The sequence below is a fragment of the Castor canadensis genome, chromosome 4, assembly GCF_047511655.1.
Source record: "Castor canadensis chromosome 4, mCasCan1.hap1v2, whole genome shotgun sequence".
Lineage (NCBI taxonomy): Eukaryota > Metazoa > Chordata > Mammalia > Rodentia > Castoridae > Castor > Castor canadensis.
In genome coordinates, this window is record NC_133389.1 from 51,592,339 (window position 1) to 51,615,935 (window position 23,597).

The 23,597-nt window shown below is 40.6% G+C and overlaps 1 long non-coding RNA gene across 1 annotated transcript; it reads right to left on the reverse strand.

Annotated features, from left to right (window-relative positions):
• Positions 1–5,878: 5,878 nt before the first annotated feature.
• LOC141422345 (uncharacterized) lies at positions 5,879–19,714 on the reverse strand. The gene is made up of 3 exons (XR_012446893.1): positions 18,928–19,714; positions 18,165–18,289; positions 5,879–8,091 (listed from the first exon to the last, which is right to left on the reverse strand). It is a non-coding gene; the product is annotated as an uncharacterized lncRNA (long non-coding RNA).
• Positions 19,715–23,597: the final 3,883 nt, after the last annotated feature.

Here is a 23,597-nt window from a genome sequence, read left to right on the forward strand (position 1 = left end):
CACTGGACTCTTGTTCCCCAGAGCTCTCCAAATACTTTAGAAGGGGGATTCACACTCCAGAAGATTGCCTCCGGGGGAATGAGGCACCCCAGAGTCTCCGAGAAGGGGAAAAAGTTTGAAAATGCAGGGCAATTTGATAATGCCCATTAATGTATGAAAAGGAGAGAAAATTGTCATTGACATCCTTGTGATGTAATGAAGCTCAGCATCTCTTTGCGGACAGCAGGACTTTGTTTTTCTTCAAAAGGGAGAATGCAGATTTGAGAAAAATTGCTGTAAAGTTTAAACTTCCAAGTCTAGATTGAACCTTGGTGTGTAGGATGCTGGGAGATTAGGCGTGCAGATTGTGGAGCCAGACTGTCTGGGTTCAAATCCTGGCTTTATGTGCGACATTGGCAAGTTGCCTTGACTTTCTCAATCCCAACTTTCTCCCTTGTAAAGAAAAACTGTGGTAACAAGACCTCCTTGTAGGTCGTCTTGGGAATTAAATGATATAATTTGTTTAGGGAAAAGTGTTAGGCTCATAGGAAATGCTCAATGGTGTTGGATATTATTAAACATCGTTCTTTGATTTCCTGCCTGTTCCTTGTTCTAGTAAATTTGCCCCCCAGCTTCAAACCCTGACTTGGAATAACATGTAAATTTCCCCAGTCATGGCTTGGTCCCCACTGACTTGGCCAGTTTCTTCTTGTGCCCTTCAATCTAGCAAGCCCTTGCTTGCTAGGTCCTTGCCACACAACCCTACAGTGTGTTTCTTGGACACCTCAATTCATTCCCCCTCCAGGGCCTTTTTTATTACTTGCTCTCATTGTCTAGGTGCTCTTTCCTACCTGGTGGATTGATAGCTTCCCATAACTCAAGTTACACATTAATTGTCCCCTCCTTGATGAGGCTTTCTGGTCCAAAAGGAGCCTTTTTTGCTTTTACTGCTCAGCAGCAGTGCGCCTTTTAATTTTCTTTCTTGCATTTATTACTGTCTAAAATTATGCTGTTCAAGCCAGGCACCAGTGGCTCATGTTTGTAATCCTAGCTTCTCAGGAAGCAGAGGCCAGCCCAGGTAAATAGTTCATGAGACCCTATCTCAAAAATGCCCAGCACAAAATAAAGGGCTTTCAGAGTGGCTCAAGTGTAGAGTGCCTGCCTAGCAAGCATAAAGTGCAGAGTTCAAACCCCAGTACCAGCAAAATAAAATAAAACTATAGTGCCCATATTCAATTTTTTCATTAAAGTCCATAATTTATTAAAATTTCTTCAGTTTTTCCTAATGTTCTTTGCTCTTCCAGGATCCTATCCAGAGACATCACGTTTAGTTGTCATGTGTCCTTAGGCTCCCCTTGGCAATGGCAGTTGCTCTAACTTCGTTTTTGATGATCCCAACAGTTTTATTTTGCTGTACTGGGGTTTGAACTCAGCACTTGTGCTCTGCCACTTGAGCCACACTCCCAGTCCGTTTGCTTTTAGTTTGCTTTTCAGATGGGGTCTCTTGCTTTAGCTCAGGCCAGCCTCAGACTGAGAACCTCCTACCTCCACCTTCCAAGTAGCAGGGATTATAGACATGCACCATCATGTGCATCCAGCCCTGACTTTGACAGTTTTGAGAAGTACTGTACAAATAGTCTGTAGGATGCCCCCTTCTACTAAAGTTTTTCTGATGTTTTTCTCATGATTAGACTAGAGTTATAGCTTTTTGGGTGACAGCACACAGAGATAAAAATGCTGCCTCATCCCATTATATCCAGGGTTCACATTCATTTTTTACTTTCATTTGTTATCTGTCTCAACCACTGTTAGGATGTCGAACATTTGCAATCCTGGTCCAGAGTTTTATTCCTATAACCTGGAATAGAATCCTGTGCATAGTAACCCTCATCATTAGCTGACTGAAGTAATAAATAAACCAGAAAAAACAACCAATCACTGCCGATTGCTTTTGCATGTGAAATGAAATATAGGCCGAGAATATTTGTTGAGCATAGGTCAAAGGCACGAAAGCCCTCTCACACAATCTGTGAGATAAATCTAAACCCCTGTAAGAATTAACCCAAGGCCAATGGAACATTCAAAATCATTAATAAAAATTGATTTTCCTTCTCTGCAGGGCTGCATCTCTCTCCTGTATGACAATACCATCTGCAGAGTCAGCCAGGATGCATTGTGTTGTAATTCCTGTCTACCCAGGGTCTCCTTTTTGCTGAATATGCTCACCTCTAAACATCTCTTTTGCTTTTTAAATATTTGGCTAAGTTGTCCTAGACAGGAAGAGGGTGCGAATGATTTTGCGTAGGTAAGCTTTGGAGGGTAGCAAGTGTCCCCAGAACAAGGAGCTGAACTGTGATGAGAAGCAGGGCTTGCCTGGGAGGGGTGCGGGAAGCATTTAGGGAGTCCTGTGGCTAGTGGACGGCTCCTCAACTGATTTCATGGATAGGGGAGCAGGAGGAGAAGCTGGCTAAATGCCTTTCCAGGAACGTGGTGGAAACTAATTAAATATATATGCAATTACATGAATTGACAGAGGGAACCTGGGGGATATCTCCAGCCATTAGAACACCAAGCACCAGTGGGGGCTCCCTCATGGTCCTGAAGGAAGTTCATTTTGTGGCCTGAGCTCTTAGAGAACAAAGTCCCCAAAAGGAAGAATTATTTGTATTCCATTCAGACTTCACTTAACCTTTCCTTTTGGAAGCCCCAGTAAGCAAAGGCACATTTGTCAAAGCTTCAGGATGAATGAGGAAAGCTTTTGTGCATTAAATTTGCAGATATTCAGAAGGGCTTACTGGAAAAGGATCCTCACCCGGGGAGGAGGAAGACATCTACTGAAGCTGGCCAGGCAGTGCTGGGGGGAGTGGGGGGGTCTTAGCTATTATCACTTCCAATGAGCCAGTTTCCTGACTGTGTGTAATCTCCCAATCAATTTATTTGAACATGAATTTCCCTAGGTAGTTAGCTGTATAGTATATCGCTGGTCAGAGTACTTTTTTTTTTCCTAGAATTCCCCGAGGTAGGTGACTTGTAGGTTAAATACCACAAAATTATATAAGAAAATTAACGAGCGCATGGCATTTCTTTAAGTAATGCTATTACAAGCTGTTTTGTGTTTCCTTGAGTCAAAGATGCACAAAGGGGAGAACCATAGATTTTATCCACAGCACTTTTAGGGGACAGAAAGCAATCACAAGACATATTCTAATTTCAGAGCAGCAGGATGTGGGAAACTTTACAGCATCACGTAAGTGCTATACACACCAAGAACTTCCTGGTGACATCATCTGCAGAGCCCATTCATTTCTCTGGTAACCACGATGCTTCTTGGACACTGGCTGCCATGTTTGGGGTTCCAGCTTTTCCAGGACTCTTTGACCTGAACTGGTCTTAAGAGGCAGCCTGGAAGACCAACTTGGCTCCACCTCTGCTCCAGCCCCTCTGCCTGCTTGGGCTGGATGATGGTAGTGGTATGATAGCTGCTCCATTCCAGAACCTTCCTTGATAGGCTTCCCAGAGGAAAAGCGACTCAAACCTCCTGCCGCTGATAGAAGCCATTCTAATTTCTACCTTTCAGGGTTCTCAGCCTGATCAGCAACAGCTCCAACCCTCAGGGAATTCCCCAGATCACCTCTGCCTATTCTGTTCCCAGTTTTCCCCACACTTCATAGTACATCCTATGTTCCTTTCTCCATACATCTTTTACCCCAGATATTCATTCTTCCTCTGTCACAGTGGAGGAAGAATTCTGGGGTTCTCAATGTTTGCTACAGCATTCTAAAGCACTAACACACAGGCCGCATTACTATAGTATTGTCATTAATTGGGTGCCTGTGTGCCAGGCACTGTGCTATGTGTGTATGACCTCTGAAGCTGTATTATTATTATCCTATCTTAGAAGTGAGGAACATGAAGCCCCAGGTCCATATTGCCATAACTAGAAAAGGAGGGGCCAAGGCTCCCCCAGGTCCACCTGACTGCATGGCCCAGGCTAATAAGCAGAGCTCTGTGTGACTTCTCCCTTGGCCAGAGGCCCCAAGCTCTGTATAAATGGCCTCTGTGAGTGGGGTTCTTGATGGAGGGAGGAGTGAAGGAGAGGAGGATTTGAGGGTGAGTCCCAAGATCCCAGCTCAGATAACTGAGTACCTCTCATCCATGTTGGCTACTCTGGAGCAGAAGGTTGTGAAGACTCTGGTATCTACCTTCTTCATTTGCATCCTGACATCCATCACCTTAAAGACCATCAAAGTGCAATGCACAGCCCAGTCCCATCTGTGGTCAGTCGTTTTCTTGATCTCCTTGCTTCTGGTGGCCTTTGGTTGAACTCATTTCAGCCACCCGCTGTAATAGCCAAGCTTGGTCCTCTCATTCCCTTGAAGTTCCCCATGTGGAAAATGCCCCATCTCAAACCACTCTGTTTGCTTTGGACCTCAGTAAGACCTCTGAGACCCCAACCTGTCCCTTTCTCCATGTACAACTCTATGCTGTCTTTCCTCTTTTTCCCATGGACTGTGATCGCTGCTCACTTCTGCAGCTGCACCTCCTTGTTGCAGCCTCATTCACTCTGCATCCTTAGACTCAGCCCTTCCCACAATGTTTGAAAATGTTTAGGCAAAGGCCAAGTCCCTGGGTGACTTGGTATCTACTCATTACATGGTGGCTTTTGGTGCCAGGACTGGGACTTCTAAGTCCATGCTCCACCACTGGGCTCCCAAACTTGGTAGTTTGTTAGACAATTTTTGTTCATCTTGAATTGAAGATTCTGGTTTATCTCTTTCAGGACCATTATAACTTGCAAACCACATATGTTAATGTTCCTTTCACGACCTTCAAAAAGTGCTCAGGCCTTTGCTTTCAGAAGTTTAGAGTTTCTCTTGCCTTAGAAAAATAAACTCCCATTACAAGTTGAATGTACGCTCTCTGGCCAAGTCATGCTACAGATGGAGGCTTTACCAAACCTATCAGTGGGGAGGAAATGGATATCTAAGTTATTCCATGTTGGGCCTTGGCTTTTTAACAAGTCCCCACGTCAAGTTTCGTTGGTGGGAGTTACAGATCAAATTCTTGACTTTGAAAGGCTCTGTGATTGCAGATGTGAGCTACAAGCAGCGACAGGAGCAAAGAAGGACTCTCCCTGTGCACTTTTTCCTCAAAGAATCTGGCAGAGAGGATGGCTCTCTGGTCCTGCCTTGGGCCCTGCAGGACCAGCCAGTAGTTTCCTGGTCCTCTGAAATGCCATGCAGGAAGTGAGCTCAGGGCTGTTTTGGCCATGTGGGTGTCGTCTGTCCCTGGTAGTGGCTCAAGTTTATCAGTAGGTTTAGCCTTTGCAGTTTGAAAAAGCAACTATTACCTCACTCACAACTTAGAGTAATAAAAAAAAGTCCATGGCAGAAAAACGTGCAGCAATGCAGATAATGAACAACTGAGGGAGAACTCAGCGTTCCCGCCCACGAGGCCCCTGGTGCGCAGCTATGTGCGCTCTGCAGCGTCCCTGGGAAGATGCTACCCAGATCCTCTTCTTTCTGCTGTTAGCTCAAGTGAAAAAATTTCCTGGAGAGGCTGGTAGAAGAGAATAAACAGCACCTCTTTAGTCAGTTATGTAGGTTTGGTTGGTTCCTGAAACGCCTTGTAAGAGGGACACTTAAACCTAGTGACACCATAATATCCTCATCCTGGAGGCTCCTCTCTCCCCTGGGGGCTACAGTCAGAGCAGCTGCCAGATGCCTGAGCCTCTACTATGGTTGTCAGCAGTGGCTGAGAAGGGACCCCACAAGGCACTTTCCTGCACCGAGGGAAGAGGGGCAGATTTCTGATTTGGTCCTGAGACATATACCTTTAAATGTCTGCACGAAAATTACACAGACAAGCAGGACTTTCCTGTTGCAATGTGCCCCGAAGGGTGTTTCAAACACTAAAATATATTTTGCAACAAGCAAAAACAACAAAAATCAACTTTGCAAATCTTGCCTTGAATAGCTAAAGCCAGACAAAAGTAGTAACATATCATCATTGAAGTTAAGACTGGTAGAACAGCTGAGCTATTAGAATATTGTTAACTGGAAAAGAGACAGGTGAAGATGTGGAATCTTCAAGATCTTGCAGTTACTCATCAAGCAAGTGAGAGACTTGTTAATGCAAAAAAATAGGGCTTGATTCCTTAAAGTATTTTTGCTATGCTTTTTTTTAGCATGTATTTATTATACAAAGTAGTGGATTTCATTAGGATATTTCCATCCATGCAAATAATGTATTTTGACCATATCCACCCCCCTATTACCCTTTGTTATCCCCTCTCCCCTCCCCTTTTCATTTTCCACATTCCTATTAGTCTCCCTTTTACTTTCATACCCTTCCCTCTCCCCCAAATTCCATATACAAGAGAAAACATGCAATCCTTGTTCTCCTCAGTCTGGTGTATTTCTCTTTATGTGATGATCCACCCATTTTCTTGCAGACAAAATGATTTCATTCTTCTGTATGGCTGAATAATACTCCATTGTGTATGTACCACATTTTCTTTATCCAGTCAGCCATTGGTGGGCATTTAGGTTGATTCTATAACTTGGTAATTGTGAATTGCACTTATGCCTATCTGGAATAAATTGTGGGACTTTGAGTATATGGTTATAAACCCAAAGTATATATTTGTATTTATTGTTTTTAGGATTTACAAACTATAACTAAAAATGATTGAATGTGCACAGGGCTGTAGGACAAAGTGGTTGATATAGAATGTGGACCTTCTAAACCATCCTGTCACTCAATGTTCTATAAACGTGCTCTGAGTGAGAGAATCACACCCCACAATAGGACAAGGACACCACAAAGGTACACCAGTCTCCCAGTTGGATCAGTTCCTCCCTGGTCTGGAACTAGGACTGTCCCTGCCAGTTCCAGTAGCAGCTGTTTGGAGCTGGGAACGTAACCAGAGGAGAACGGGAGTTACTCATTGGTAGCTAACATGCTAGTCTGGAGTTAGACAAAGCAAGTTTAAACCCTGTTTCTTATTAGCTGTGTGACTTTACATGAGCTAGTTCATCTCTTAAACCCCCACTTAACTTATGGGATTATTGTGAGGATTAAATGTATCTGTGGATGACCAATTTACCAACTCCCTGATGTTCTCACTATCCATCAGGCTCCCATATCCCTATCCTTCTTTCTCTGGCTTCGTTTATATGATGCGACTTTGTAAGCACTCTCAAATCTCCTCTCCTTCTTTCTCCTTCTTCCCCTCTCCCCTTTCTCCTCCTCTTCTTCCTCCTCCTCTTCTCTTCTTTCTTCTCTCTCTCTCTCTCTTTCTCTCTCCCCCTCACTCTTTCCCCCTTTCCCTCCACCCTCCATTATACTGGCCTGGAAAAACTCTTAGTATGGACCTACCAAGGCACTATTCAGAGTTTCACCCTAATTCTCCCATCTCCTGGATGGGAGATGCCATCTACACAGACCTCACCCTTTTGTACCCTCATTTCCCTCATGCTTGGCTCTTGAAGTGCCATTTGGCCCTGTTGACCACTCCCTTCTTTTGGGCTTCTTCACACTACTATAAAATATACCTTCAAATAGATTTAAGTAAAACATGAAGCAAAGAACCAGAAGAATTATAAATTGTCACTGAAAATTCTACAGCCTTAGACCTGTGAACTCTAAGGATCTAAAAAGACTCAGAGGGGTGAGGTCAGTCTCAGAGTTGGCCATCAGCTGGTTCCTCTTCATTGCTCTTCACAGGCTGAGAGTTGAGGACAGAAGTGAATTCATGCCATCACTGGATCACAGGATCTCAAGAAAAGATTTATAAAGATCAATTTGGTTTTCTTTTGGTTTCCACCAAGGTCTAAGTGGGGTGGGGGCAGGGCAAGGGAAGATGGCCAATCTTGAGGGTGTTGGCTAAGGGGGAGCAGCCAGGATTCATGGGTCAGGCCTCTCAGTAAGGGACACCCACTGGGCAATCACTAGTGACTGTACTTTCACGAACGATTCTCCAGTCCTCTTCTGCTCATGAGTCTGCAAGTTCATTTGGAGAGCTACTTTTCTTTGGGGTCATTTGCAGCTATGGTAACTTCTAGTTTGGAAAAGAGTGTGAGGAAAGTCACGTCCTTCCCATTAGCAGTCCTGGAGGAAAAAAAAAACAGTCCTCAAAGATGAGTTAGTCACGATGTGAATTCACAGAGTGAATAAAGGCTGAATGATAATGGGGAGAGTTACTCATATACCGTAACAGACGCTCACTGCCATCTGACTGTCTGGCCTCCTCTTCATCCCCACATTATTCCTTGCTCTAATAAAGTTAATGGGAATTAATACATATGTATTAGGGAAAGGAGCGGTCCTTGGGGACATAAGCTAAATATCAGTCCAATACTTCTCTCTAGGTAGACGACAGGGTACTTGGGGGAGCACTGAGTAATGGTTGAAAGATAAATTACACATAGGCTAGTCAATATCTTGCCAATTAAGCTTTACTCTATTCCTGAAGAGAACATTTCTGAGAAAAACACTGGCATCTAAGCAGCTCAACTGTGACATTTCTTACTGTGACATTTCATGGGACAATTTCTTTCCACATCGACTTTCATACAAATAGACAATGGAAACACTTTGTGTAACCTACACATAAAATGTTTCAAAATTATGTCTGCAGGAATGGCAGCCATTAAGTAGAAAAGTCAGCTGTCCCACAAGCCAGTGCTTGAGAAAGAACTAAAATGTGTGATGTACTTGACCAAGCTGTTCATTTCTGTCTCACCTATTTAAGAGGGAAGTGTTTGACCAGACTTTCTGGCACACTCTGTCTCTTTCTTTCTATCAGTGCTGTCTCTAGCCCATGTCATTAATTATTTATATAATGCCAGCATTGTGAAACATATATCATGCATTATGGGGAATAGACAGTGCTTCTCTGTGGCTCATATCACAAAACCCTATCAACCCACTGTATAAACAACCTCCTGCGTGCGTAGGTTTGCGTGATGGTCCTGATGAATTGATCTTGTTCAGATCCTGCGTACATAGTAGAGCAATGTTTTATCACTGTATAGATATACACACACACTCAATAGTCACTGGTTTTAAAATAAATATTGTGACTTTGTGGAGAGAATGGCCTCACTGAATAACAGGCATCGTCAGATGGTCCTTATCAGCCATGCAGATAGGAGTGCACTGCTTACAGCTCACTTGTCTTGTTGCTTGGGTGCTTCCCCTTCTCATCTAACCCACGAAGGGTTTCTGTTCATCATCAGTTCGAAAGCCGACGCAGAGTTCTAAATCCGTAGGAGCAGGATACATCTTAAAGCATTCGGCCAACTTAGTTGGTGTTGTTGAACACAGGTTTTACTCAGTTGATTGGCATATACTGAGCACCTAGCAGTGTATCCCGAGCACTATGGGAAATATGAAAGAATGGTAATACTTCGAAGAATGTAAGCATGAATGGCTTGAGATTGAAATTCTTTTCAAAAGCTTTGACATGTAATTCACATATCAAATATTTATCCTTTGTAAGTGTTTACTTCAATGGTTTTTGGTGTCTTCAGAATTGGGCAACCATTACCACGATCAATTTTGAAATATTTCATCACCTATCAGAGAAATCTTGTACCAATTAGCAATCACTTCCCATCTCCCCCCTTAACTCCCAGGCAACCACTAATCTACTGTCTGCCGCTTAAGGATTTGCTTAATCTGACATTTCACACAAATGGAGTCACATATGCGTCTTTGTGACTGGCTGCTCTCACCGGGTGTGACGTTTTCAAGGTTCATCCATGATGCAGCATGTATCTCTTCATTCTTTTGTATTGCTGAATAACTTTATATCATATAGACATGCACGTTTATTTATCCACTCATCAGTTGATAGATACCCTGGTTGTCTATCATTCCACATGTTTGGACTATTATGAATAATGTGCTGTGAACATCTGTGTACACGCTTGTATGCACAAATGTACATTTTCATTTCTCCTGGGTAGAATTGCTGGGTCATATGCTAATTCTCTGTTTAAGCTTTTGAGGGATTACAAGACTGTTTGCTAACATGGCTGCACTGTGTTTCAGTACCACTGGCAATATACAAGTAATTTCTCCACATCCTGTCATCACTTACCATTATCTTTATTTTTTTATTAAAGCCATAATATCCTTCATATCCTTGTGGCTATGAAGTATTGTCTAATTGTGGTTTTGATTTGCATTTCCCTTATGAGCAATCACGGTAAGCATATTTCCATGTGCTTATTAGACATTTGTACATCTCTTTGTAGAAATATCTACTTAGATCCATTACTCGTTTCTAAACTGGGCCGTCTTTCTTTTAATTATTTGGTTGTAAGTGTTCTCCTTTATATTTCAGACACAAGGTTTTCATCAGATCTATGATTTGCAAAGATTTTCTCCCATTCTGTGGATTGTCTTTATTTCCTTGATGGGGTCTATTAAAACACAAATTTTAAAAATTTGATAAGCTCTAGGTTTACTGTTTGCTTTTGTCACCTGTGCTTTTGGTGTCATGTATAAAAAGGCTTTGCCTGATCTCAGGCCATAAAGATTTACTCCTATACTAAAGTACTGCATTCCTGGTTGATTTTTTTCTGATTTTTCTGTTATTAAAAATTAGGTTTATAAGTTTCAAACTATTACTTTTGAGTTATCTATTTCTCCTTACAACTCTGTCAGCTTTTGCTTTGTATATGGGGTGATCTGTTTGGGGGTATTCATATATTTGTAATTATTAGATCTTCTTTTATCATTTTATATTATTTTATTCTTTTATCATTTTATCATTATAAAATGTTCTTCTTTGCCTTGGTAACAATTTTTGTTTTAAGGTATGCTTTGTCTGATATTCATGTTGCCACTCCAACTTTTTTATGGCTTCTGTTTGCATGACATATCTCTTCCTATCCTAAATATATAAAGGACTCTTACAAAACAATAAGAAAATGACAATCCTGTAAGTATTTCTTATAATCAAGCAATTCCACTCCTATGATGAGGCAGAGAAATGTGCATGTATTTAAAGAAATAACATGTACCAAAATATTCATAGAAATAGTATTGTCATAACCTTAAACTGGAAATAACCCAAATGCCCATCAAAAATAGAATGTACAGGTACTTTGGGGTATATTTATACAATGGAATATTAAATTTTAATGAAAGTAAATTAAACACAACTATATAAAATAATATGGCTAAATCTCACAAATATAATATTGACTTAAAGAATATACAATCGTACATATGCTTGAATCCATTTAGATAAGAAAATAGATAAAATAAGTCTACACTGCTGAAAGTCAAGATGGTGGTTACCCTTGGCAATGGAGAGTCAGCTGAAGAAGAGTGAGGGGAGGTCTGGGGTGTTTATCTGGATGCTGGTTACTCATATGTGAAAATTAATTGCTATGCACACCTTTTATACGTATATCACACTCCAATTAAAATTTTATAGAGGGTTATGACTAGAATAAAATATGGAATGTGAAACCTGACAAAGATGGAAAAATGTGTTTTGACTAAGATCACTTATGACTACAGATACAAAATGCTTATAAAGACACCAGCAAATCTAATCTAGCATTATATTAAAACAATAATGCTCTAGGAAACCATGAATGATTCAATATCAGGAAATATAAAAATATCATCAATTACATCAATGGGTCAAAAGAGACAAACTTCATGCTCATCTTAATAAATGTCAAAAGGCATTTAACAAAATTCAATATCCATTTCTGATAAAAGCTAAACAAATTACATACAGAATACTCCTCCAACATGGTTAAAAAATTATCTCAAACCAGTAGCTTACATCATACTTAAGAGCAAAACATAGGGCAATGTTTTCCAAATGTATTTGGTCAAGAAACATGATATAAATCACAATGTATTGAAAAAGTACCACTAGCAGTTCATGACATATATATATATATATATATATATATATATATATATATATATATATAGTGCACATATTATGTTATTAATACATATATAAAACATATATATACACATATATAAAACATATATATACACATATATATAACATATATATACATATATAAAACATATATATACATATATATATATATAACATACATATATATATACACACTGTTAAGATGGAACTTTTCCTGTGGGTACTGAGGTCCCCAAATCTAAGAACTAATACAGCAATTGTTGACTATCCCACATCCTGGACTTCTGGGGTGATGTTAGACTGTCTATGCAGGACAGTCCAAGAAACTGTGAAAGCAATAATCCATTTCTCCTCTCTAGACTGTAAAAAAGGCAAATAATTCACTATAATTGAAAAAGCCCATGTGTCGACTATTGTTTTAGAGTAGCTGGTGAATCGTGGATTGCCTCCATGGAGGAAAGGAGGAGGGTCTTCAAGATAAGAAGTAAGCTTCAAGAGCATCATCTGAAATGTTGACATTGGTCCTCTGGGTAGAGAGGGAGAAGAGTTGATTGATCCCTAAAAACTTTAAAGGCAAGAGGCTATGACTGGTCAGGAGCGCCAAGAAAAGATGACTAACAAAAAGATTATTTTCCAAAATCCTGTAAGGGTTAGTGGGGTCCAATGGAGACATTAGAGAAGGTTCTGTCACATAGTATACACCAAGCATCTCTATGTACAATGAAAGAAAATCCAAAGGACAAATAATTTTCCTTATGTTTATTTGTTCAAGTTCACAAGTTTAGTATTTTTTCTTAGACAGTTTCTATCTGTGCTTTAGAAACTTCAGGGTGAATAGATTACCTTGTCTTTGAAGTATTTTGACTGGGTTTATGTGATGAGGTTAGCATGAAACTCCTAAGACTGCTTTTCATTGAAAACTGGTTTCCTTCTTCTTTGATTTCTCTTGAACCCCATTGTTTAAAAAGGAACATTTATCCATCATTGAGTGTCAGACACTGTGCTAAATGATTTATAAGCACAATTTAACTTAATGCACAGAGTACTTTATGGTAGACACCATTATGAACTATGAATGAGGAACTAGAGACCAGGAAACAATTTGGCCAGCCAAAACAACTCTGCTGTGTATGTTCTCCAGTGAAAGCAACAATAAAAAACAATAAAACTTATTTAATAAAAAGTAACACTTAAATAATAACACATATTAGTGCGTCTAACATTGATTAGTGATTGTTACCTAAGCAACAAGACGATGGTAAGTGAGACCTGTGTGTCACATGTAAAGATCAAAGGTTTTTAGACAATCACGTCCTCTCATGCATCCTTCTAGTGTTCTTTAATATCCAGAGTTATTGAAGAGATCATAGCATAACTACATGCTATATTTATGCATACTATGGATTAACATAATTAATCCATACGTGTATATGCTAACATATTTATTTTAAAACATATTCATGAAAGCTCACATTGTCTACTTGAAATTTCCCCTTAGATATTTCACAGATACTTTAAACACACCACATACTCAACAAAATTTGGAATATTCTTCAGGAAACTGGGTTTTTCCAGTGCTCCCTATCTCAGTGAATAACCTCAGCTTCTAAATATTTTAGGAGGTTAAAAACTTCAGTTTTTCTCGATGCCTCCATCCATCCCACTTGGATGTTTGATTCCTCAGTGCACGCACATCACTTTTCTCCCAAACACCTCACTAACACCCAAGCTGCCGTCAGGTCACTTCTGGACCATTGTATACAAGACCTATATCAGAAAAAACACAAAACTAATGAAGGAAATCAAAGAATGACTGCATAAATGAAGAGATATCCCATGTTCTTGGATAAGAAGACTTGGTATTTTGAGGATATCAGCTCTTCCCCACTTGATTGTATAGATTTGATCAAATTGCAATCACTCCCAATCAAAACCTGAGCAAGTTATTTTGTGGATAGCAAAAAACAAATTTTAAAGTTTATAATGGAGAGGCAAAAGACCAATAAGAGCCAATACAATAATGAAGGAGAGAACAATGTGAGATGGGCTGACACTATCAGACTACAAGACTGATTGTAAAGCTACAGTAGTCAAGGCAGTGTGTGGTATTGGTGGGAGACAAACAGATCAATTAAACACACTAGAGAGCCCATAAGCAGACACACATAAATAGGTTCAAGAGCCCTTTGACAAAGGAGCAAAGGCAATATAATAGAGAAAACATAAGTCTTTTCAACAAATGGTGCTGTCATGCAAAAAAAAAAAATTCATGACCTAGACCTTACATACTTTACAAAGCTAAACTCAAAACAAATTGCAGACCTACATATAAAATGAAAAACTGGAAAACTCCGAGAAGACAAGATTGGAGAAAATCTAGATGACTTTTGGTTTGGAGATGACTTTTTAGATAAAATACCAAAGGCTACTCCAAGAAAGAAACAATAAGCTGGAGCTCATTACAATTAAAAACTCCATCTCCATGAAAGACACTGTCAAGGGAATAAGAAGGAAAGTCACAGACTGGTAGAAAGTAAATTTTCAGAAGACATATGCTATTATCCCAAATCTACAAAGAACACTTAAAACTCAGTAATAAGATAAAAATATAATCTGCTTAAAAATGGGCAAATGAAATGAACAAACATCTCAGCAAAGAAAACAGACACATGTAAATATAAATATGAGAAGATACTTCACGTCATATGTCTTTAGGCAAATGAAAACTAAAACAACAAGAAAATATGATGGTAAACCTATTAGAATGGTGAAAACCCAAACCACTGACAGTATTAAAGGATGGTCAGGATGCAGAGCAACAAGAATCTTGATTCCTTGCTGGTGGGAATGAAAAATGGTGTAGCCACTTTGGAAGATAGTTTGACAGTTTCTTGTAAACTCAAACACACTTACCATATAATCTAGCAATTGTGCTCCTTGGTATGTACCTAAATGAGTTGAAAACTTATGTTTATACAAAAACTGCACATGAATATTTATAACAGCTTTATTCATAACTGCCAAAACTTGGAAGGCTTCAATATCTCCTTAAACAGGTAAGTGGATAAACGAACAGTGATATATCCATCAATGAAACATTAGCGCTAAATAGAAATGAAACACATCATAAAATGATTCTTAAATGCATATTTCTAAGTGAAAGAGGCCAATCTGAGAAAGATACAATCGAATGATATTAACTATATGGCATTCTGGAAAAGGCAAACTATAGAGAAAGGGTTTTTTTTTTGGGGGGGCGGGTGCGATGAATCAGTGAAACACAGAGGTCTTTTAGGACACTGAAACTATTCTACATGATACTACAATGATGGACACATGTTATTATACATTTGCCAAAACTTACAGAACGTGCAACACCAAAGGTGATCCTAGCATAAACTGTGGACTTCCAGTGATACTAAAAGGTAGATTCATGGATTGTAACAATGTACCACTCTGGTGGGAGGTGTTGACATTGAGGGAGGCTGTGTTGTGTTGTAGTGGGAAGTAGGTTAAACCAAAACTCTGTACTTTCTGCTCAGTTTTGCTGTAGACCCCAAATTTCTCTAAAATATAAAGACTATTCTTAATAAACAGTCAATCTGCATTTGAAAATATATTGATTTGTTCAGTCTTCTCACTAGCAAGTAGTAGCCAGATATTCTTTCTTTTCTTTTCTTTTTCTTTTTTATGCACTGCTGGGGTTTGAACTCAAGGTTTTGTGCTTGCTAGGCAGGTACTCTACCTCTTGTGCCATGTCTCCAGCCCTTTTTGCTTTGGTTACTCTGGAGATAGTGTCTTGCTTTTTGCCCAGACCAGCAGGACCATGATCCTGCTATTTGTACATTTCCTGTTGTAGCTAGGATGACAGATGTGCACCACTGCACCCAGTTTTTTCTGTTGAGATGGGGTCTTGCAAACGTTTTTGCTCTGACTGGCCTGGAACCATGACTCTCCCAATCTCAGCTTCCTAGGTAGCTAGGCTTACAGGTATGAGCCACCAGTGCCCGACCCAGATATTCTTGATGATATGGCAGTTTTGGTTTAGAAATAAGACTATCATACAATTCTTGAAATAATCTCCCTGTTACAGCACCATTGCAATATAGGTGTAACTAATTCTCCTTGAGTCTTTTTTACCATCTGTCTGTAAAATGGGACCAAATGAAACAATGTGAAAGAAGATATTTTCTAAACATTTAAAAAATTCACATAATAGAACCTCTTATGTTTTCCTCTCATTTTGGTGTTCTTACATAGATGAACACATGCTAAACTAAAAACAGATGGCCTTAGGTGGCATTTGTCTTTTTGTTTTGGCTTTGTGTTAAAAACTAATTTGAACGAATATTACAGTACATTTCACCAAAAGTCAGATCAAAATATTCGGTGTACATTTTTATGTGTTACATTTTAAAAAGATTCTGTCTACTAATTAAAAAATTGCTTAAATGCCTTGCAGGTATCATTACAGTACTTGTCCAAACAAATTTATTTCTTTATTACTCAATCTCATATAGCACTTTGCAGTTCTTTAAAATCATTTCAAAAGTTTATACAAAATAAAAAATAATTTATAAGCTCATATGCCTTGACATCAGACTGACCCACATTTAAATTTTGGCTCTTAAAATACTGGATGCGTGCTCTTAGGAAGAATAATTTTAGTTTTCTGAGGCTTAGTTAACTCATCTAAAAAACAGTGATAAAAATCTCCATTTGCCCACTGTGTAACATAAATGAGAGACAGTGTGCATGAAAAAGGCCCAGATAGGTAGAGTGTGCTGATAGATGACAGGTAAACTAAAGGGGGTAAAACACAGATTTAACTCAGTAGTAATACAAGCAGATTGAAATTTCACGATCTTTGAGAAGAATCTGAAAAAGTAATTTTAAAGCTAATCTAGAAGGATGAGAAAGCAATAATGCTGAACATTAAAAAGTTATAATGTGTAATAATAAAATAATATTAAAGAATGAAGTTTAAAACGTATATACACAATCGTGTATATTTAGTGTGTAATAAAGACACCATCATAAATCACAGGGCAAAGAAGAGTTTATCCAATAAATTTTGTTGGGATGTTTGGCTAGCCATTTGGCAAGAAAGAAATTTAATCTCTTCCTCAAATCATATGCCAAAATAAATTCCAGATGAGTTTATGCTTAAATGTAAAAAAGTGAATTATAAAAATTCCAGAAGAAAATATGAGTGAGAAGGCCATCAAAGACAGAAACCATAAACTAAAAAATGACAACACAAAAATGAATACATTTGCAAGATATTGTAAACAAAAAAAGAAAGGCAAACAAGAACAAAAACCACCTCAAGGACAACTTCAACGCTCAGAGTAGGAAAAGGATCAATATCTTGAATACTGTATATAAAGCTGGTGGAGTGGCTCAAGTGGTAGAGCACCTGCCTAGCAAGCATGAGGCCCTGAGTTCAAACCCCAGTACTCCAAAAAAGAATATCCTTTAAAGAATACCATATGTAAAGAAATTTTATAAATATTACAGTAGACTATTAGTTCAATAGCAAATTGTGTAAAGGATATGAGCAAGTGTATCACAGAATAAAGATTACAAATGACAATGAAAATATTTGATTCCATTAGTAGTTATAAAAATGTAAATTAAGACAACATCAGTAGATTCTTCTTAATTGTGGGGATGAAGTCCTGCCCTCAGCCAGGACTAGAGAATAGGAAACTCAGGCTAACCTGTTTGTGGGAATGAAGAAAACAACTGAGAATAACCACAGGACATATGTCTTCCAAACTGGCATCATGGAACCCTGCAGGGAGTTTCTGGGTGGAGTCGCCATCTTGCTAGATGTCCCAGGGTCTGAGATGTGGCCACTAGCAGTGCTGTGTAGATGTGGTCCTATCAATTTCCATTCTAGTAGCAGGTTTTTTCTGCTTTTCTCCAAACTGGTTTACAATAACTTAATGAACCTCATAGATTTTTATGTCACTACAAGATGAATCTCATTCAGATCTCCTACAAGGATTATTCCCCAATTCCTCAACATTGGGATATATTTCTTTCCTTAATAACAACTGTTTGTGTTCACAGTTCTATTCTACAGTGAAAATTAAATCCAGCCTTGAAAAGAGGCATTCTCTTTTTTGAATAACAGTCTATCTACTATGGACAACAACTTGCTTACGTGGATAGCTTAAAGAAAATTGTTCCTACACTTAAAAAGGATTATCAGTCTAACAGTGTACTAAGAATGTCATAGCACTGGGTGACCCACCTTCACCTCTGTTCTCAAGGTTTGTAAGGAAGATCCCCAGGCTCTGCTTCTCTGCTTCCATCATGGTGCCATTGAATGGTGCAGAAGCATTCTTCCCATCTTCCTCCATGACATCTACACAATCACTGTGGAGAGTAAAAATGAGTTGTACTCCTGTGTGGCTTTTCATTACCTGACAAGATATTGGGGTGCTTGCTGATTCTCCAAAGTACAGGGCTTCTCCTTTCTCTAGGCAGTTCTCAAGTCCTATGATGTGATTTGATGAATTGGTAGAATATTTTTGCAACACTGGCCATCTGGTATTGATTTGCTCTCTTCATCTCAAACCCTTCCAAATTATTATTTTATAGGGGAGGGAGCCAGGGATACCACAAAGTGACACATATTCCCAGGAAAGCCTGGCAGGCAGCCCTTTCCAACTAGAGACTGCAGTGGCCCCCACCTGTGTTTCTCAGAGGGACAACATGAGCCAGGGGTTCTTTGCAGGAATCAACCAGAATAAAGGCAGGGCTGTTCTTGTTCTTTCCTGTGTTCATTGTATTTAAAAACCTGATACTTGGAATTTTTCTAGTGACCTAAGACTGACAGATGTTGGAGTTTTCCTGCCACCTATTCTGTAGAGTGAATGGAAAGAGTGTACCATAATATGGCAACATCTGGTCAGGTCACTCATGGCAGTAGGTGAAGATGAACGTGGGGCTCTAATGAGGAGTAGACATCTGGAGGAAGGGGAAGCAATGAGTGATTTTAAAAGCAGTTTTACCATAACTGCCATCACAGCCACTGTTGACAAAGTGAATGATGGTCTTCAGATGCTTGTTAGAGCAGAACCAAAGAGGCAGACTACGCAAACAATTCCTTCGGGACTCCCAATGAGGACATCACAAACTTCCCTGCAGGTGCTGGGGTGCTGCTGACAACTGTGGGAACCTCAGGCAGTGCGGAGCACACTCTGAGGGGGTAGGGAGCAAGGTGCTGGTTTTGGTTGGTATACCCAAAGCGCTGTGGGAGTAGAAGGAAAATTTGTCTTAAGATAGGGGCAAGGTTGGGAGGCAGAGCGAGGAGGATCACAGTTCAAGGCTAGCCTGGGCAGAAAGTTAGGGAGACCTTGTCTCAACAACAAGCTGGGCATTGTGGAACACATGTGTAATCCCAGCCACTCAGGAAGGAGGGGTAGAAGGATCATCATGCAAAGCTAGGCCAGAAAAAGTTATCAAGAGAGCCTATCTGAAAAGCAAACTCAACGCAACAGGTCTGGGGACAGAGCTCCAATGGCACGTGCTTGCTTTGCAAGTTTAAGACCCCGAATTCCAACACCAAAAGTGGAAAAAGCAAAACACAGAGGTGGGGGAGGGGAAAAAAGAGGGAGCTGGGGGAAGACCTTTGAACTTAGGACCAAGGGACCTTCCTTACAGTCCCCACTCTGCCTCTAGCTGGCAGTGTACATCTTGTCCCCATTGCTGAGGAGCTGGTGAGGTGAAGGTCTCCTCCAGGACCGATAGCACTAGCATGTCACTGGCACTGACTGGAGGGACTTAGTACACAGGTATGGCCTGGATAGAACTAGGGGGATTTACTGCTTAATGAAAGAGGCTCTAATTGCTTGTGGAGTTTACAAAAGCATTATTATCTTCAACTGCAGGACTGGGAATATTGTTCCCGTGCCTGTCCAGCTGGCGGCCTTCTCTCAGCATCTTAACATATACCAAACCTTTTCCCCACCTCAGGGCCTTTGCACATGATAGACTACCTCCTCCCCCAATGCTGTTTCCTGGAGTCTGAGCCTGGTTAACTTATCCTGAAGATTTTGCTCAAATGTCACTTCCTCACATTTGATTTGGTGCCCCATCAAGCTTTACCAGAGCACCCAGTCCTCTGCTTCAAGGCATGTGTCACAATTCTAATTCCAGCCTTACTTAATTACATAATTTCTCTTTTCCACTAGACTGGAACTCCATGAGGACAGAAGCCATTTTCACTCATTCATTGTAATTTACTTCAACAGCTGACAGCTGTGACAAGCATCTATTAAGCATGCAATAAACATTTGTTACAGATTGAACCAGAGGGACCAATAACCACTTTTCTCGAGTACCTGCATATTTCAGGCCAAGTGAAGTCTTTGATTTATTCACTCTCTTCCAAAAGAAATAGCCACTGCAGTAGATATTTGGATTAATAACATCGTCTGATGCTTTGGTTTGCATACCACTTCACTCCATTGGTGCGCGCTACAACAAAGCTCTTCACAATGTTTTCCAGAAGGCCAAGAATTTTCAAACAGAGGATTAAGTCTGATGGATTGTAAGCGACTCCCGAAAGTTAGTTAGGCCCATTGTGGAAGTTCTTTATTAAGAGCTTAAATTCATTCTCAGTCAATTTACAAGTGCATTTTCTTCTTTTTTGAGAAACCTATCAGGTTTGGATAATGAATGAACTACAAGTAGGGAGTAAGTATAAAAAAAGCAACATGGGTGACTGAAATACTTACAATATGCAGGTGGAACATCTGTGTGCACAGCCCCCTCACCCACACTGTGAAATGCTGTAAGAATAGTAAACAAACTCTTTTGATTAATAAAACAAGGCTCATACATATCAAAGGCTTAGGATGACCAGCTGCCTTGATTTGCCAGTGACTAAGGTTTTCTGGGAAGAGGGGTGTGTGGGTCCCTGACAAACCAGAATGACTGGTCACCCTAGCACAGAGTCCCAGCTGGGAATCTCCACCCTTGGGGTCTAGTCCCAGCCTTGCCTGTGAGTTAGCTCTGATCTGGGAAAGTTTATGGAATCCTTATTCCTGATCTGTAAAATGGGGCCACTCGGGATACTCCTGGTCAGGTCTGAAATGAGTAGCAATTAATAATAGTCTGTGAAATGAAGAAGATAGTGTAGTAGCAATGATGGTGGGGACAAGACTGAGACTAGCATTTGTAAGCCTTAGTGGAATTAGGACCTTACATTGCAGGATCCAAGAATGGGGCTTGTATAGCATGTTGGGAGGGAATACAGACAGTGTGCAAGACGCTCCAGGGGCATAGACTCAGTTAACTCACTTCCTCCTCACGGCACTGAGTGGGTGAAGTGCTATTCTTGTGACCCCCACTTTATAGGTGAGGACAGGAAGGAAAAAGGAAAAGCCCGCTTAGGAGGTCACCCAGAGGCTGAGCTCATTGTCACACTAGGTGGGCTCACTCTTAGCAGGTGCCTCCTGATGGCTGAGATGAAAACTGGCTTCTTCAGAGAGGGTTGGAGAGCAGAAGCCCCATGGGCCATGTGTTCCTTTTGTGTCAATCAAAGCTGTGGAGTGGCACACAGACCTTCTCTGAGCCTGTAATAAAAAGCACCTTTTTGGCCAGCCCTACTGGCTAAGAGTGGGCATCCCAGCCCTGCACCCTACAAAAGATCAAGTGTAGGAGAAAACTTAATTCTTTCACACCAAGCTTGACTGTGCTCCATCCTTGCAGCTATGGTCAGGAGCCTGGGTAGTCAGAGCAGCCAGCATGCAGAATCCTCTGGCTGGAAGGCTCCCCCTCAAAAATGCAGGAGGAAAAGCACAAAGGTTAGTACCCTGGCAGGGAGAAGATAAGGAGTGGGGGGGTGGGAAGGAGAAAGGTGGAGTCAGCCAAAGGCAATAAACAGGCCTTTCTCAATGACTCAGAGCAACAGTGGAGAGGAGAAAAAAATGTTAAGAAGTGAGAAGGGAAGGAAATGACTGCTTCAGAATGTCTGGGGCACTAAACTATTTTAAAAAAAAATCTTTAACGAGAGAACTAGAAAGGCCCTGTGAGAAAACAGGGGATCCATGGCCCCCTCACAGCCCTCAGAGCCAAAGCTAAGCAGGGGCACCTTGAAAAGTGAAGTAGCCAGGAGTCTGTTGGCAGGTGAGGTACTGAAACCCGTCCCCTAAGAGGCCACCTGCCAAGCCTGTTTTTTTCTTATGGGGAGAAGATCATGGTGGCCATTGGTTTGGATACACCAGATTTGAGCCCTTGGACTACACTGTGACCTCAGGTACCTCTCCTAAAATCTACGCATAAATTTCTTCACCTGTAACTGGCAGCTAAGGACGTGCCTCTCTGTGCTGGCTCCTGTTGGGATTACAGGAGTACACAGACATGCCCAATCAGTGGCAGGCATTTGCATTTGCAGGCCTGCAGTTTCTTCCCTTATATAATCCCAAGTCCAAAAAACCGAAACCAAAAGGAAACTCATTTAACAACAAAGACTGGTCTGATCTAAACTCATTTGACCATAAAAGCCAACGAGAACTGATGCTAGATTAAATTTATACTTATCCCACTTAGTGTGGATATTCATATATTTAGATGCAGAAATACGAAGGTTTTTGATTAATGGATGATACTCCAAGCCCCAATAGAGAATATTATATTAGTATCCAGTATATGGACATAGCTTCTCTGAAATCTTGAAAATTCTGAATTACCTTGGTACGAAGGGTTTTAGCAAAGAGAACCTGGCCCTCTAGCAGGGTCGATTTCAGATCCGCCCCCTTAATTAGGAGCAGCACAGCTCTTGCATGGACTCCTGACCTTACAGCTCACAATCAGCCTCAGAAGTTTCCTCCCAAGTCTATAGGGCCTTGACTCCGCCAGCCCTGCTCAAAAAAACAGAAGGAGGGAACTAATTTATTAGCTGTTAATGTTGTTATGCAATAATCCTGAAGTGTAAAGTGATCATAAAGACAAAAACATCAAGTTCAGAAAATATATGTGTTTCACGAGAAGTTTCCAGAAGTCAAACTGACAGTAAAGTTCATGAAATTTTAAGAAAAAAAGGTGCCACTTTTATACAGTACTAAGTTTTTTGTTTTGTTTTGTTTCTACTGTGGTTTAGTATCAGTCCTAGCTGAAGAAAAGATATTTTCTATGGATCTGAAGCCAGTGTTTTGAGCATAAGGATAAAATAAGTAAACAGCAAGTCCCTGTGTCCACAGCTTTCACAGAACGAGGATAAACCTACATCAAGTTACAGCTGGCAATCTGGGAGGGTGAAACTCACTCCGGCTGGGTAGTCGGGATTTTGGAAGGCGAAGCAGGTGAGGATGGCAAAGGGGAGGTGTTGGCCATGGAACCGTGCTGGGGTGGAACTGGTGAGGAGGAAGTGCACACAGGAAGAGGCTTGGCCAGGACTTGGAACAGGCAGGTGTGTAGGTATCTTTGCACACCACACATGCATTCACCTGCTCCATAACTAAGCCTCTCTCCCCTTCCCCGGGCACCTACCGGGTACTCACCTTCCCCGACCATTCAGAAGCAGGAAATGCACTGCCACGAATCTGGTGTGTTCTGGGCCCAGGACAGGGCACAGGTAACCACTATCCACATCCATTTCCAACATATCCCTGAGTCCTGTTCTCATGTCACAAAGATAGCAAGTTAATGTGTTCTTCACTGTTTAGAGCATGGCAAG